The sequence below is a fragment of the Diabrotica virgifera genome, chromosome 9, assembly GCF_917563875.1.
Source record: "Diabrotica virgifera virgifera chromosome 9, PGI_DIABVI_V3a".
Classification (NCBI taxonomy): Eukaryota; Metazoa; Arthropoda; class Insecta; order Coleoptera; family Chrysomelidae; genus Diabrotica; species Diabrotica virgifera.
The window spans coordinates 128330004-128347261 of record NC_065451.1 but is presented as its reverse complement, the minus strand read 5'-3'; positions in this window follow the sequence as shown (position 1 = coordinate 128347261).

Genomic DNA, 17258 nt, shown 5'->3' with positions numbered 1-17258 from the left:
GCGGATTTTATTATTTTTCTTATGACGCTCATGATCGAGATAGTACACCAAAATTTGGGAATAAGTAGGTCATGACGTAACTAAGTAAAATCTCTAGGGGCGGAGCGCTGCGTGGCCGAAAAAGGGGTGGGGGTAGGGGTGAATATAAAAAATATAAAGGGTTTTTTGCGACGTTCGTGTTTGAGATAGTGGACCAAAATTTGGGAATAAGTAGATCATGACATTACTAAGTAAAATCCCCAGAGCCGGAAACCAAAGTTGGGGATGAGGGTAGTTATAAGGGGTCAAATTCGACGTTTTTATTATTTTTTTTGTGACGCTCATGATCGAGAGAGTGCACCAAAATTTGGGAATAAGTAAGTCATGACGTAACTAAGTACAATCTCCAGGGGTGGCACGCTGCGTGGCCGACAAAGGGGGGGGGCAGAGGTGAATACAAAAAATATAAGGGGTTTTTTTGCGACGTTCGTGAATGAGAAAGTGCACCAAAATTTGGAAATAAGTAGACCATGACATAACTAAGTAAAATCCTCAGAGACGGAAACCAGAGTTGGGCATGAGGGTAGTTATAAGGGGTCAAAATCGCCGTTTTTATTATTTTTTTTGTGACGCTCATGATCGAGATAGTGCACCAAAATTTGGGAATAAGTAGGTCATGAGGTAACTAAGTACAATCTCCAGGGGTGGAACGCTGCGTGCCCGATAAAGGGTTGGGGGTAGGTGTGAACATAAAAAATATAAGGGGTTTTCTGCGACGTGCTAGATTGAGATAGTGCACCAAGATTTGGGAATAAGTAGACCATGACTTAGCTAAGTAAAATCCCCAGAGCCGGAAACCAGAGTTGGGGATGAGGGTAGTTTTAAGGGGTCTAATTCGCAGTGTGTAATATTTTCTTTTGTGACCCGGCACAACATTTGTCCCCCACGCAGCGTTCCCCCCTGGAGATTTTACTTAGTAATGTCATGATCTACTTATTCCCAAATTTTGGTGCACTATCTCAATCAAGGACGTCAAAAAAAACCCCATATATTTTTATACTCATCCCTGCCTACCACCCCTTTGTACCCCAAGCAGCGTTCCGCCCCTGAAGATTTTACTTATTTACGTCATAACCTACTTAGTCCCAAATTTTGGTGCACTATCTCCATCATGAGCGCCACAAAAAAAAATAAAAAAACCGCGAATTTTACCCCTTATAACTACCTTCGTCCACCACTCTGGTTTCCGCCTCTGGGGATATAACTTAGTTATGTCATGGTCTACTTATTCGCAAATTTTGGTGCACTATCTCAATCACGAACGTCGCAAAAAACCCCTTACATTTTTTTATATTCACCCCTGCCCCACCCCTTTGTCGGCCACGCAGCGTTCCGCTCCTGGAGATTTTACTTAGCTACGTCATGACCTACTTATTCCCAAATTTTGGCGCGCTATCTCGATCATGAGCGTCACAAAAAAAATAATAAAAAACGGAAATTTGACCCCTTATAACTACCTTCCTTCCCCACTCTGGTTTCCGGCTCTGGGGATTTTAATTACTTATGTCATGGTCTACTTATACCCAAATTTTGGTGCACTATCTCAATCACGAACGTCGAAAAAAACCCCTTATATTTTTTATATTCACCCCTACCCCCACCCCTTGGTCGGCCACGCAGCGTTGAGCCCCTAGAGATTTTACTTAGGTACGTCATGACCTACTTATTCCCAAATTTTGGTGCACTATCTCGATCATGAGCGTCATAAAAAAAATAATAAATTCCGCGACTTTGACCCCTTATAACTACCCTCGGCCCCAACTCTGGTTTCCGGCCGTTGGTGAAAGTCATGTACACAACTAATTCAACATATCCCCGTATAGTTTTTCCATATTACTTATCACGCACAAAATCCGCTCCCAGCTCTTAGACTAATATACATTAATTGAACTAACCTATTGTGAATTTATGTAAGATTCTGGGATACCAGAATTGTAAAAAAATCTGGCAAATTAAAAAAAAGTAATAAATTTGTAGATGTTTTTGGTTTTTTAAGCGTGTTGAAGGTTTTTTTTTGGGGTTTTAGTCAAATTTTGGTAGGTCTTTTTAAAAACTTTTCGTATTTTTGGAAAAAAAAATTTCGAAAACTTTGTTTTTTTGAAATAATTTGTTACATTTTTGAAAGCTTCAAATAAAAAAAATTTAAATTTTCCATAAAAATAACCTTTTTAAATATAGCCTGTCCTCGCTTCGAGTTGACGACAAGAGTCATTCTTGATAATTAATAATATTAAGAACGATTTTTATTTTTTCGTAAAATTAGTAATAATTTGTTTTCTCCTCTCGTGAACTTAATCTGAGCACACACTGTTTACTGTGAATTTCCAAGCATTTTAAAATATAAATTTTCTTCGTTAAAGATAAAATCCATAAATTCAAAGTTTTCTATAAAAAATGTTATTCAGTTAAAGAAATTATCTAGGTTTAAAATATCTTGTTATTGCCAACCCTAGAAACACCCTACACAGTATAGTCCAAATGAAAGTACATAATACAGTTAGTGTCTAAGTTGTCAGTAATAAAACATGAACATTGACAAAATTCCACTTATCTTCTACCGCAGAAAAATACATGAGTAGTTATATTTTCATTAAAAAATAATCAATGAAAAGATCATAAAAATAAAATCGCTTTGAATTTCCCATTTAAAAAAAAAATAATAAATAAAAAGTATATCTACAATTTTCGAACAAAAAATTGTTCATATTAAAAATGACTAAATTTGTGTGTAGATTACAAAAATAATAGTCTGAGAGCTAGTGCACCCCTTTGAGTAAGGGATATCTTATTAGGACGTAAATTTTTTCAGAGATAGATTTTAGTATGAAAAGTATAGAAAAGATGACCTGGCAGACCTCCCCCTGCAAAGTAACCCACATAAACTATTGAAAATATCAAGAAATTAAATAAAAAACTTTTGGGTGTAAGCTTGAAAATTTAATAAGTTTCAGTTTATGGTCTGCAAAGTTGATAAAATGGCGGTAAGGACAAAAACCCAGGCGATAAGGAGAAGCACAACCTCAGGGGGGGGGGGGGGTTGAAATAAACTTTTACCTGTAAACTTCAAATTGCTACCACCTACTCTAGAGGTCAAAATTAGGCAATTAAATCCAATTTACCTTTTTCAAGAAAATCGCATATAGTCTAGTAAAATAAAATTACAGTACATGTAAATCAAAATGTACATTTTTATATCAAAGTTTAGATGAGTAGAAAAAATATTTTCAAGAAAGTATCCAAATCATAAGACTGGATCATTGTTGAAATAAGTAAAAAGGGGTCGTTTTTGCAAAATATTTACTTTTTTAACTGCTGAGGTAATTTACATTTTAATGAAGGTTTTTAGTATTTTTTTCTGGAAAGTTGAAGTGGAAATCTTTCACATAAGATTTACTAAATTAAATTTAGACCCCCTATTTATTTGAATAATTATATATAAAATTTAAAAATCAAATTTACAAAAAATTATTATTTGTGATTTATGTTACCAGTATTAAGCAAAAAAATTGGTTGAAAAATATTTAATAATATAATTTATGAGATATCTAATTTGTTTATTAAATAATCATACAGAAGTAAAAACTTCGTTTGTACAATGGTATAAAAAAGTTTATTAAAAACTATTAAAAGTCATCCAAAAGGATTTGCAAAACGTTTTCAATCTATATCAGATGATCTTCAGTGCGTTCTGCCTAGTACATGGAACTAGCAACGTTATGAAATTGGTAACATCGAGAAATATGGTTTACATGATAACTATATAATATTTATAGCGTCTCCAAGTCGATCTTAAAGGATTAAATGTGTTAGGAGTGCTCAAAGGGCAACATGGTTCCCTGCTCGATAAAAAATCGTGGTTCTTGCCAGTTCAATGGAGACAGAATAAACCTGGCAAGAACCACTTGTCCATTGATCTGGCAAGAACCACTTGTCCATTGAACTGGCAAGAACCACGATTTTTTATCGAGCAGGGAACCATGTTGCCCTTTGAGCACTCCTAACACATTTAATCCTTTAACATTGACTTGGAGTCGCTATAAATATTATACAGTTATCATGTAAACCATATTTCTCGATGTTACCAATTTCATAAGGTTGCAAAAGAATATAAATCTGCGTAAGGTATCATTACTTTTATTTTGATGTATATTTTTGATAAATGTATTGATAAATTCAAATTTCAATTAAACTCCCCTCTAAAATGGTATTTGAAAATTGTTCTAATTTGTTTATATTTTTTTTTCTTAATAACGTCGCGGGGATTAAACATTTTGAAATGCCTGTTCGATAATCGGCTTCCTGGAAATGATTCACTAAAACCAATTTTTTTTGTCGTTTTTTCTTCCTCTCTTTTTCCTTGCAGTTATATTATTACATTATTACATTATATTATTACATACACATAAAATAGAAAAATCTTTATTTTCTTCGACAAAGTCTTTTAGATTAGTGAACCCTTGACAGTTCCAAAACAACAAAATTAATGGTTGCTATATATTATTTCTAGTGCCTGCTTTGGAGATTTTTATTTCAGATAAAGAGCGTGGTGAACCCTCTTCTTCCCGATATCTTTTTGAAGTGGGCAACTCAACAATCTTGGGTATGTTTTTGACGTATTTTATTGTTAAGTTTTTTTCGCCGTCATTGCTACGTTGCTGAAGTTGTTGTCTTAGCTCTGTCAAGTGTTTAGATTGATTTGGAGTCAAATCTGATTTTAAGTATACGGTGGTATAGACAGTTTTTGAAATATTTGTTTTCCGTTTCATGATATCGATTGTAGTTTCACGAGAATCGACAACAATTTTAAGGGGTCGAGGTTTTCCATCTGTTCTGATTTTTCCTAATCGAGAGGTTGAAGCAATGGGAACATTTTTAGAGGGTAATATATGATTAATTAGGTTCTTGGCTTCTTCAAAATCATTAGGCGTTTCAGAGAGTCCCATAACGATGACATTCTGTTTAATCCTTTCCATTACCTCTATGTGCATTTCTTCATGGTTCAGAAACTTTTTTTCTAAGACTTCAACTCGTCTATTAAGTTGTTGGTTTTCTGATTGTAGTGCAGTTATATTTTTGTTGCAGGCAATAATTTCTGCATTTTGGGCTGTGACCAGCGCAGATAATTCTTCAATTTTTGTTGTAAAGGTAGCTTGAATTGTGTTAAGCTGAGCCATAATAGCGTTTAATCTAATGGATTCAACATCCTCATGTGCGCTTGTCAATTTTGTGTTAAGACAATTTTCACATATCCAAACTCGTAGCGTATTTGGTTCGAGATCCGTAGGTTGGGGACGAGCACAGACACCGTGCCAATGCGCTAGACATACTGAACAATTTACGGTACTGGAGTCGTTTGCTTCCGTCGGTGGTATTAATTTTTGACACGCATGGCAATTATTTGTAGTAGGCATAATTAATATTAGAAATTCAGAATGATTCAAGATGACTTTTTGTTTTCTTCTTTTTGTTACTTTTTATATTTTGCTAATTAATTCTAGTCACTTACTTGAAATGTTTAAATTGATAAGAATGCTGATTCACTTTATTTCACTAACTATGTAATTAGTATTATTACTTATTGATTAACATTTACTTCAACAAAGCGGAGCGATGTTTACACTTCGAAGGTTCGAACTAAACTCCCACTAGGTCCCGATCACTACAGGAGCAATATTACCATTTGTGACAACAATGTCAGAAGACCCTGCCTTTCAGGGCGACGACCAACACAGTCACGGAGGTAAAGCTACCTGAGGAAAGAAAAGCCAAAATCTTATAAAATAAAGGATGTTAAGTAAGCGAGTACAACTATAAACATAGAAAAGAAAAATCATTGGCAAATAACTCGCAATGTGAATGTGAATAAAAAATTAACAATATAAAAAGATGGAATGCAACTGCAGACACGTGTTTCTGACTCATTAGTCGTCATCAGTACAGTATAGCCAAGTTAGAAGAATAATAGTTTAACTTGGAAAAAGATCACTACAGGAGCAATATTACCATTTGTGACAACAATGTCAGAAGACCCTGCCTTTCAGGGCGACGACCAACACAGTCACGGAGGTAAAGCTACCTGAGGAAAGAAAAGCCAAAACCTTATAAAATAAAGGATGTTAAGTAAGCGAGTACAACTATAAACATAGAAAAGAAAAATCATTGGCAAATAACTCGCAATGTGAATGTGAATACAAAATTAACAATATAAAAAGATGGAATGCAACTGCAGACACGTGTTTCTGACTCATTAGTCGTCATCAGTACAGTATAGCCAAGTTAGAAGAATAATAGTTTAACTTGGAAAAAGATCACTACAGGAGCAATATTACCATTTGTGACAACAATGTCAGAAGACCCTGCCTTTCAGGGCGACGACCAACGCAGTCACGGAGGTAAAGCTACCTGAGGAAAGAAAAGCCAAAACCTTATAAAATAAAGGATGTTAAGTAAGCGAGTACAACTATAAACATAGAAAAGAAAAATCATTGGCAAATAACTCAATCATTGGCTAAAATCAACAAATGGTGTGGGAGCAGCAGTTATATCCTCGAATATGTTCTAAAAATATAAGTTGCCAATACACAGTATTTTTAATGCAGAATTATATGCCATATACGGGGCACTGACATATATTATATCCTCACCAAATCAGAAATACATAATTTTGACTGATTCACTAAGCTCACTACAATCCATAGGAAAATATACCCAGAGAATTACATTCTGGGAAAAATAAAACAAAATCTGATCGAGATACAATATCGTAATAAGGAGGTAATCTTCATCTGGATCCCGTCACATATTGGTATTAGAGGCAATGAAGAAGCAGATAAGTGTGCGCATGAAGCCGTCAACTCAGCTGACTCTACTATCGTGCAATATGTGACAACTAGTGATGTATCAAGTGTTATCAAATCGCGTATCCTAAGTGAGTGGCAAAACCGGTGACAATTTTCAGTGTCCAATCTTGGGAATATTAAACCGAACATTAAACCATGGACATGTTTCCCCACCAAAAGAAGGGATCAAGTGACAATAACCTGCCTTAGGTTAGGTCATACCAGTGCCACACACAAGTTCTTAATAACAAAAGAACCTGAACCGAAATGTGATCAGTGTAACGTTAAACTCTCGGTAAAACATATAATTGTAGACTGTCCAGTTTTCTCCACAGCAAGAAGAATTTACGGTATTTCAACAAACTTAGAAAAAGCACTTCGTGCAAATTGTTCATTCACAAATATGTTAAACTATTTAAAATCTATTAATTTTGTAAATATATAATATTTAATATTGTAAATCTGCTCCTCGCTAATAACCTCCAGGTTGATGCGATTTTCTCAATAAAAAAAATATTTATTGGGAATTGTGTTGATTTTTTAAAGTATTTAACGGTATGTATTTTAAATTTGATTAATTTCAGTTTAAAACAATGGGTTGCAGCTTGCCAGAGACAAGACCTAGACTTGCTATTCAATGAAAAAGAACCGGAACATTTATATAAAATCTATAGGGTGTGTTCAGACAGGGACGGAACTAGGCTGTATTTCACCCGGGGCAAGAAATGACTTTGGCGCCCCCCCCCCCCCCGGCCAGATGCCTCATGAGTCATACAAAGACTCAACCACCCTAAATACCAATGAACCACAAAAAAGTAATAAATTGCTTTTTTTCACAATTATTTATGAAGTCTTCGTCTAAAAGGAGAAAGGTATGGTAAATAATTGCTCAATGTAAGATATTAAATAATAATTATTTAATTTCTTAAATAGATGATAATTACATTTTTGTACAAAATGAAAGCCCTAAACAAACTTTAAAATGAAACTTTTCGTGCTTTTTTTGCTGCAAATGTTTTAACAATGTCATCAAAAGATATTGCTGAAGCTATTTTGTGCTCTATTGATATGATGGCCAAGTTGGTTAGTCGTTGTTGTCCTGTCAAGTTCCTGATGTAGTTTTTTATTATCTTCAGTTTACTAAAACTTCTTTCATTTGATGCGACTGAAACGGGAATTGTAAGAAAAAGTTTCAAAGCTGTGGTTATATTGGGATAGGCATCATGGAGACCGTTTTGGCAAATATAAACCAAAAGGTCGAGTGGAGTAGCCTTTTTCATGTTAGAGCCTAAATCCAATGCATGGTTTCCACTTCTACTTCCAACTCACTCTGATCCAAATCATCCTTGTAGGTAACAGCCAGTTCGTTAGCATGGGTCTTTAACTCCTTTTCAGACATTTGTTCAAATTTAGCCCCATTTAAGAAACCAAATAAAACATTCACATTTTGGATGGCTTCAAATCTTTGTCGCAGTTCAGAAAGAATCCTGTCTATAATTTGTATAGTTAAGAGCTCAAACTTTTTTTCCTCTGATAGTTCGTTTGATTCATCTTCTGCTTTTTCGTCAAACATCCGCTTCTTTTTCCGCTTGCGTACTTCTTTGAAGTGTGGATCTATGTTGATCTTTGCTGAAATATCTTTAGCCTCCTTCACTGCATCAGCTGAACAAATTGACCGTTGAGCTTCAAATTCTGTGATCAATCGACTGATGTGTCTTGCCGATCTATCTACAGTGATGTCCTCCTTTTGAAGAAGCTTGTTGACGATGTCAATGCGGCATAATTGTTTATACCAAAAACAGGAGAGAACAACAAACTCAAACGTACTAACATTTTTTAGGTGATAGTTCGCTTCTGTTTTCGTTTCAGGTGTTGTTAGTGTACTGGATTTTAGTTCATTGAGGGCATCTACAACTTTTTCTAAGTGCTTATACACAACAGTCACAGCTTCCTTCTTCGTCGACCATCTTGTATTACTCTGTAGTTTTAGAGATAGAGGGACATGTTTAGATAAAACCTCCCATCTATTGGTGGAGGAAGCAAAGAAATTGTGCAGACAATTAAGAGTGCCGAAGTAGGTCTGTGCCTCTACTGACAAGCTAGCAGCATTTGCACCAACCAAGTTAAGGGAGTGCGCAACACATGGCACAAATAAGGCCAGAGAGCTTTCTTCTAGGATTCTAGCTTGAACACCCTTATACTTGCCGGCCATGTTTGATCCGTTATCATAACATTGCCCTCTACAGTTTTTTATATCTAAACCATCAGTTTGTATTTTGTCCAATATTTTTTCAGACAGAGCCAAACCACTTTTTTCACTAACTGTTATAAAACCAATGAAACTTTCCACAACTTCCGGACCCTCTTCTGTGATCTTTACATAACGTAGAACTTGAGACATTTGTTCTAAATGACTAATATCTGGTGTACAGTCAAACATTATTGAATAATATTTTGAAGCTTTTATTTCTGAAAATATGTGCTCTCTGATTTTCCCAGCAATGATATCCAAAAACTCGTTCTGTATCTGAGGAGAAAAGTAGCTCACTTGCCCTTTTTTGTGGCGAGTAATATGCTCTCTTAACTGGGGATGATAATGAGACACTAACTCTATAGTATTTAAGAACCTACCACATCTAGGGTCCCCAAATTCCAGGCTTTCATTAGAATTAGAACCCCGTAACGGGCTACCTTGTTTAGCTAAATTTATGATAACATCAATGATAGCATACAGGACCCCTCTCCAGTGCGCTTCCTCAAGCGCTATCTTGTCTTGTAGCTCTCTATCAATTCCAGTACCTTTATTTAATGATGACTGCAATGATTTCCATGAGCAAAAACACTTTTTGTGAATGAGTGAATTTTCATGCTCAGGAATTCGTTCATTCAATTTTTTCCACTGAGTTAAACCCTGCTCTTTAGCCAAAGCAGAAATATTTTGTTCTGAGTTAGAGCGGGAAAAAATTTTACATGGAATGCAAAATAAGGCATTTTTTGATTTGCTGTATGCTAACCATGTGCGGTGGATCTTCTGGCCACCGGACAAAGTTTTTGTAAACCAGTCTTTGGTTAGTTTTCTACCATCTCTTAAGGTGTTACTTAAATCAGGCTCTACACTTTCTTCCTTTGATAAGCCTGATACTATGAAGCACCTTTCTGTATCCGATAAAGCTGTAGGCCATGTTCCCGGATCTTTAAATTCTATATCAAAATGAGTTGTATGCTCACCTTGCGCTACATCCATTGTCAGAGCTGTAGGAACGTCATCCTCAACAGTCTTAGTGCACGGTTGGATAACACTATCTGCATCATTTTCGCCTTCATCACCTTGTAATGATATTGCTATACATGGGAGATCTTCTAGTTCGTCTACTTCCATCGAACTGGCAGCCTCCACCTCGGTTAAACATTCCTCTTGAACCGCTTCCGGTTGTTTCTTACACATATCACTTGTATTGCAGCTTCCATCATCTGAAAAAAAATTAAAATAAACAACTTAAAATTGAAATATTTAATAATTGTGTTTATTTTTAAACTCGAATATACCAATTGAATAACAAGATGTACCGTAGTTTTTTAATCAATTTAATCAAAATCATATGAAAAAACGGAAGTTTACCGGTACATTTTGTTTTGTTAAGCTTCTTATGCAGAAAAGTATCTATTAACTAAAATACAATAGTTTTTATTACAATACCATACAATTTAAATATCTTACTCACCTTTTCCTCTCGAGTCGTTAACATTAAGCCATGACGATAACAGGGCAGAAGATTTCTGAGCTACTTTTTCTCTTTCTTTAGTTCTTGTACGAAATTCAGAGCCGGATGGTTTTTTTGACATGGTTTTAAATATAAAACTATCAATATTTTAAATCACTGTGGCACAACGTGTCACCACGACTGGCAGACTCAGACTGTCTGGTTAGTGCGCGAGCCGTGTAACCTCACCCGCACTCGCAAATCACAGAGTCAACAACCCTGCATTATGCAGGGTCGTATGCAGGCTGCATACGACCGCTCAAGGGCAAGGCTACTTCGCGCCTCGCGTGGCATACGTTTACGTTGCGTTTGTTATTTTTGTAGATCTATTTCATTTCTAATTTATATTATTATTTAGTTTTTTGTTTGTTTTTTACTAAATTTGCAAAGACAAATGTACTCCAATCGGTCATGATATTTTAGAGAACTAGGAAAAAAATTTCACTTTTTTGCCCGTTTGGCGCCCCTCCAATTCTGGCGCCCGGGGCAGCCGCCCCGCCCGCCCCCCCCTAGCTACGTCCCTGTGTTCAGACCACTTCGAAATAGAGTGTTTCAGAAACAAAAACCTATTCAGCCAAGGGTATGTTCTTTACTTTAAGTACTTCATATTAAAGCATTTATTAATACATTGTAAATTATGTTACTCTTTTACTCAGTCCATTGAATATTGAATCACGGTTTTTGCTCCAAATTTTAAGGGCATAAGCGCAAAATGTCGTCTGTCAAAATGTTCAATGTGAAATGTACCTATTCATTTTTTTCGAATCCTGAGAAAACTAATAAATATTTTTGAAAAATTTAAACGCAGAATGAAAGATTACGTTATTACCGAGGGCCGAAAGTCCCTGAAGACTCCTGTAATGTTTATTTTAATAAATTACAGGGGTGAAAATAAAAGAGAAAAGGCTATAGCGGGATAAGATGGTCAAAAATGCCCCCGCACCGATCAGACCCGCTACTTATGTTTTCGATAAATTATACCCTCATGCAAATTTTTAGCTTCCCAGAGGTCCTAGAACGTCTTAAATCGAGAAAAGAAGAATTTTTAGGTTTTATTTTTTTGTAAGCGCAATTTTACTTTAAAAAATCTGAAAAAATTTAAGTAGTTGTATCTTTTGAATAAAAAACAACCAGATTTTTTTTCAGATTTTTGTAATGAAAAATGAGTCCAGGAAAAATTTTTGAAATTTTCAAAAAATTTTTAGGTTGTGATAAGATGATTTGTCCAACTTTTAAATATTATTTTTTTGTGTACTTTTTGTCGTTCTTTTGAATGGCAGAGGCAGAATTTTTAATATCTGAGCGGAAAGAACGAAACAATCGAAATAACCGTTTTTGGCTGTCTCAAGATGGATCTCGGGACAACCAATTTTAGGATTTAGGATCCTGACTACAACAACTGAAAAAAAAACTCAAAGTGTGAATTTTGTCATTAAATTTGGTATGTGGGGTTATAATCATATTTTTGGAACGACTTTTCCAAATAACTGTTCGATATCTCTAACGCGAAGCAAATCGAATCGCATATCGAAAATTCACCCTGTTTGTGGATTTGCAGTGGGCCGCGTTTAAACTTTGAAGTTCAGTCGACTATTTTAAAAATTGTAAACCATCACCCTGTATGACTGCAAAATTTCAAATCTATATATTTTGAGAGCCGAAACATAGGGGTGTCTTCATCTTAAATGCGACACACTATATCTTATCAATTTGATAATTATTTATTGCAACTAATATAGTCGTATTTTTTATAGATTCAAAATATACAATCAAAATACTGACTAATTCAGTAATTTATCATAAAAAGTTCAAATTGATTGCATTGAAGTATTGAACCAATTATGTGTAATAATATAAATAATATTATACAGAGTTAGTTTTATGTATAGAAACCCTCAAGTATCTCGGAAACGGCTTGCACGATTTTTATAGGTTTTAGTGGGTATGCGTTTTCTAATGTAGCCGATATTACAGTGATAATTTCATTGTCAGATTTTCCGTTTTTCTGGAAATCTAACGAACTTTCTCATTTCAAAAGGAACAAGAACTTGACAAGCGACATTTTGCGAATTTCCCTGCTTGGATTTACATGAAATTTTCTTTCTACCCCTTTACTCCCCTTGAAATGGGAGATAAAGGTTTAGAATGCGAAAACATGGAGTTGATTCCAGTTTACTCCACTTAGCCTCTTCTACTCAAATCCGCCTGCTCTCACCTTCACGCTGGTGTCCCCTGTAAACCGAGCAACCCAACTGGAAATCCGGTATCCAACCCGGGTGGAAAGTTGGGTCGGGAACTGACGAGAGCGGGTGAAATGGCCCTCCGAAAAGGGGGTTTGGCGTTGGGTTAACTACCCAACCCTGTAAAAAATCTTTTGTTATGAGAGCTACAAAGAATGAAACCGGACTGTCTAACCTACGACGAACTCGCAAACAAAATAAGGATAATGATTTAAAAATTTGCACGTGGAACGTAAGAAGCCTTTATCAGCCTGGAACCATGGCTCTGCTCATACAAGAAATGAATAAAGCCAAAGCAGATATCATTGCTTTACAGGAAATGAGGTGGACTAGCTCAGGCATCCTGGAAAAAAATAACTGCAATATTTATTACAGTGGACATTCTACCCGACACGAATTTGGTACCGGATTTATTGTAAGCAGCAAGGCCAAACATAGTGTAATTAATTTCAAAGCTGTTGATCATAGATTATGTCGAATAATACTTAAAGGAAAGTTCGCTAATATTAGCATTATTAGCATCCATGCTCCTACGGAAGAAAAAGAGGATGATGAAAAAGATACATTTTCTATGAGGCACTAGACCGGGAGTACGATGAGTGCCCAAAAAATGACATCAAAATAATAGCAGGAGACTTTAATGCCAAAGTCGGAAGAGAAAATATATTTTCGCCCACCATCGGAAAAGAGAGCCTACACGTAGACTCTAATGATAACGGTCTCAGAATCATAAACTTTGCGATGTCAAAGAATATGGTAACAGCTGGGATACGATTTCCCCATAAAGACATACATAAGGGAACATGGAAATCTCCTGATAATGAAACGATTAACCAAATAGATCATATAATCATTGATGCAAGACACTACTTAAAGGTTTAAACTCACTAAGGTACTTTTTAAAAAGACCCTTTATTAACTTTTACAAATATACTTCACTTTTAATTGATCGAAAATAATTGAAATTAATTACAATGATATTACTTTTATTTAAAATCAAAATGCTGAATATAAAAGGTAAAACTGCTGATTGCGATCGCTGACCTCTGGGGTTATTGCACCATAATTTCTCCATCCCCTTGAGAAGTTTTGTGAGGGATGAACAAAACTGAAGGCGTTGGTTCCGGATCGGCTGCATCCTCTTCTTCTTCGTCTTCTTCCATTTTCTTCTTTTTCCATAACTCTCGTAATTTGTAAACCAGGAGAATGATAAGGGCAATTACCAAGAAATATATTGGTGGTGTCCACAGATGAGAATGGTCCATTGTTGTTAGGGACACGGGTTGGAGTCTTTCTTCTTCGGTTGAGAGTTTATGCAGTTCATCTAATTGGATTCTGTCTAACTTTAGAGGCTTCACTGTTGAATCTTCGTCTTGGAATTTAATTTTGATCTTTGGCAGGGTTAAAGGTTCTTCTTTTACTGCTGCTTTGGAGTTGATGTAAACTTCGTTGTTGGTTCTGAACTCGCATCCTGGGGGTAGTTCTATCAGGAATGTTCCTTCTAGTACTTCACTTTTGGAAGTAGAACAGTGGGTGGAAATTTTAGTAGCTTTTGGGAAAACAGCAATATAGTGGGCTTCAGATAATTTTTTGATAATTGTTGTGCTAATTGTGATCGGCACGTTTTGACATTGAGCGGCGTCGTTGGATAATTTTAGGATTTGATTTATGCAGTCGTCGGTTTCTGTATTTTCTTGTGGGAACTTCTCTGGACAGATGAATTTCTTCGGTTCGCTTTTTCTGCATGGTAGGTCCATGTATTGGAAAAGTTCCGAATTAGAAACTAAATATGGCCCAGGTGGGATAATTATTGTATTGTTGATGGTGGGAAGTGAATATAAATGAAAATATGTAAATACTTTGGAATGAAGAATGGGGAAATGTAAGATAAAGACTAGAGAATGGTTGGAATAGTAACCATCTACTTCTACTATCTCGTAGTATTTCATCAGATCTTCTTCTTGGAGGTATGGTAGCTGAGAAGCTGGGTGATGTTCTAGCATCTTCTGGATGGTCCATCTGATTTCGTCTGGTTTTATAAGTCCATTGTGAAGAGTTTTGATTTTTGCAAACGTAATTGCTGTCTGTAAGTCATCTAATATTTGTATGATAGTTTGTAAGGCTAAATTCATCTGGTCTAGAACGTTTCGAACTTGCATGTAGTGGTTGAAATCAAAGACGAATTGGTTTAAATCCGTTCTGATTCTGTTGGTTTCTGCTGCTATTATCTCTTGATTGTGGGTTAGCAACGTTACTGTCTCATTATAGTTGTTCATTATTTTCTTATTAAGGCTTAATTGGTTGTTGATGTTGTTAATAATATTCTGTTGATTAAGTTCAAGTGTCTGAATTGCAGCATCATATCTTACTGCATCTTCTTGATCTAAGTTTCCTGATATGGATTTTATAATACTTCCTAAACCATTGATAAGACCTCTTTTATTTCTGGTTGCTGGATAGATTGAGTCGAGTTTCTCTTGGGCTGTTTTGAGGAGATATTGCAATGTTTGGTCGAAGTTCTGTAGACTGTCGAAGTACGGTTGGCTGAGTCCATTTTCTGTAGCTATGGTTGTAGTTTGATATTGAGATTCTAATGTTTCGATTTCTTGTGCTATTGGTTCTAATTGGAAATAGTGGATAAAATCGTAAGTGCTAGTTTGGATTCTGGCTTCTCCGATCTTAACAGGAAGGATCCCTGGATTGTCTCGAAGGTCCTGGATCTTCACTTCTTGGGCTGTTACTGAGATACATCTGTAAAGTATTTTTGGGGTTAGTTTTCATTGGTGGTTGATGTTTAATGTTCTTGTGCACCGTAGTATCTTGGGTATCAATAGTAACAGGATTGTTATTTTTGACTAGTTTAGATGAAAATCTGGGGAGCAATTTGTTTCGTTTTACTGTTTTTCGAGTGTAGATTTTCGTGCTTGGTTTATATGTTATAGGTGAGTGTCGTTTTTCGTTCAATTTTTCAATATTTTTCTGTTTGCTCTCTTGCAATTTCTTATTTATTTCTTTATACATCTCTTTTGTTTTCAATCTGTGCTCCTGTGTGTAATTATTTATAAGTGTTCTGTTAATGTCAATGTCGAATGGATCTTGGGCATCTATGTGACCATTGAGAACGTTGATGGGCTTCTGTTTGGTAGCTGAGTGGATAGAGTTGTTGTATGCCATAATGGCGTAAAGCATCTGGTCTTTTATGTTAAGTGTTTTCTTTTTTTCTTTTAATATTCGAAGATGCTCTATGATTGTGGAGTGAAAGCGCTCGACCATTCCATTGGATTGCGGGTTATCAGGTGTTGTGTAGTGGATTAGAATCTTGTGAGTGTCCACGAATTCTTGAACGAGTCCATTTTTAAATTCGGTTCCACTGTCCGAAATTATCATATGTGGTAATCCATGATGTGTGATGAATAACAGGAATGCGTTTAAAATGTTGATAGCGTTTGATCCTTCTATTGGGTATGCTTGTCCGTATTTTGAAAATGCGTCGATGATGGTAAGGAATTTTTGTCCTGCTGCTTGGAATGTGTACGTGAACAATTTCCAGTGGTTTCGTTGGTGTTGGGGTTAACATAAACTTCGGTTTTTCGGGATTTCTGTCGTATTTGTTTTTTTGACAAGTATCGCAGAGATTAATATATTCTTCTATGTCCCTTTTCAACGTTGACCAATAATAGTGTTTTCTGATTTGAATTTCTGTTTCGTTAATTCCTCTATGGTTTGTTTTTCCTTGATGATAGTCTTGTACGATGGTTTTCTGTCTCTCTGTACTGTTTATATCTTCTAAGAGGGTGTTGCATTTGACAAGATCAAATGCAGAATTCTTGAATGTTTCACGAAGTATGTTGCAGACAGTCTGGTAGAGTTCATCAGTTTCGAATAGGATAGCGTATTTCTTTTTTGTGTCAACGTAATTTTTGAAGAAGTTGAAAATATCATTTTTCAGGTCGCTTTTGTCGAGTTGGACGTGCATTCTTTTCTTTGTTACGAAGCACTGTTCTGTTATGGGTTTTGCAGGATTGTAGTTTACCAATTTGAATATGATTTGATTGTTGTAACAGTTCAATGGTCTTTCGCTGATTGGAATTCCGAGTATTGGGTTTTCTTCTGTAGAATGCTGGGTACCATCTGTATTGTTGCCTTGTTGATATAGAGAACTTGTTGGCTGACTTTCAATTTTTTGATTTTGTTCCTGAAGAATTTCATCTATTACTTTCATTTCTTCTGCAGTTAGGCCGGATGTTTGTTTTTCTTTAATAATTTCTTCTAAGTCATCCATAGGAATTACTTCGTCTGGATCGCATACTGAACTTGGGTGGTTGACCATGGATATGTCGTCATCTTCTTTTCTGGATAATAGGCTGATTATTTCTTCC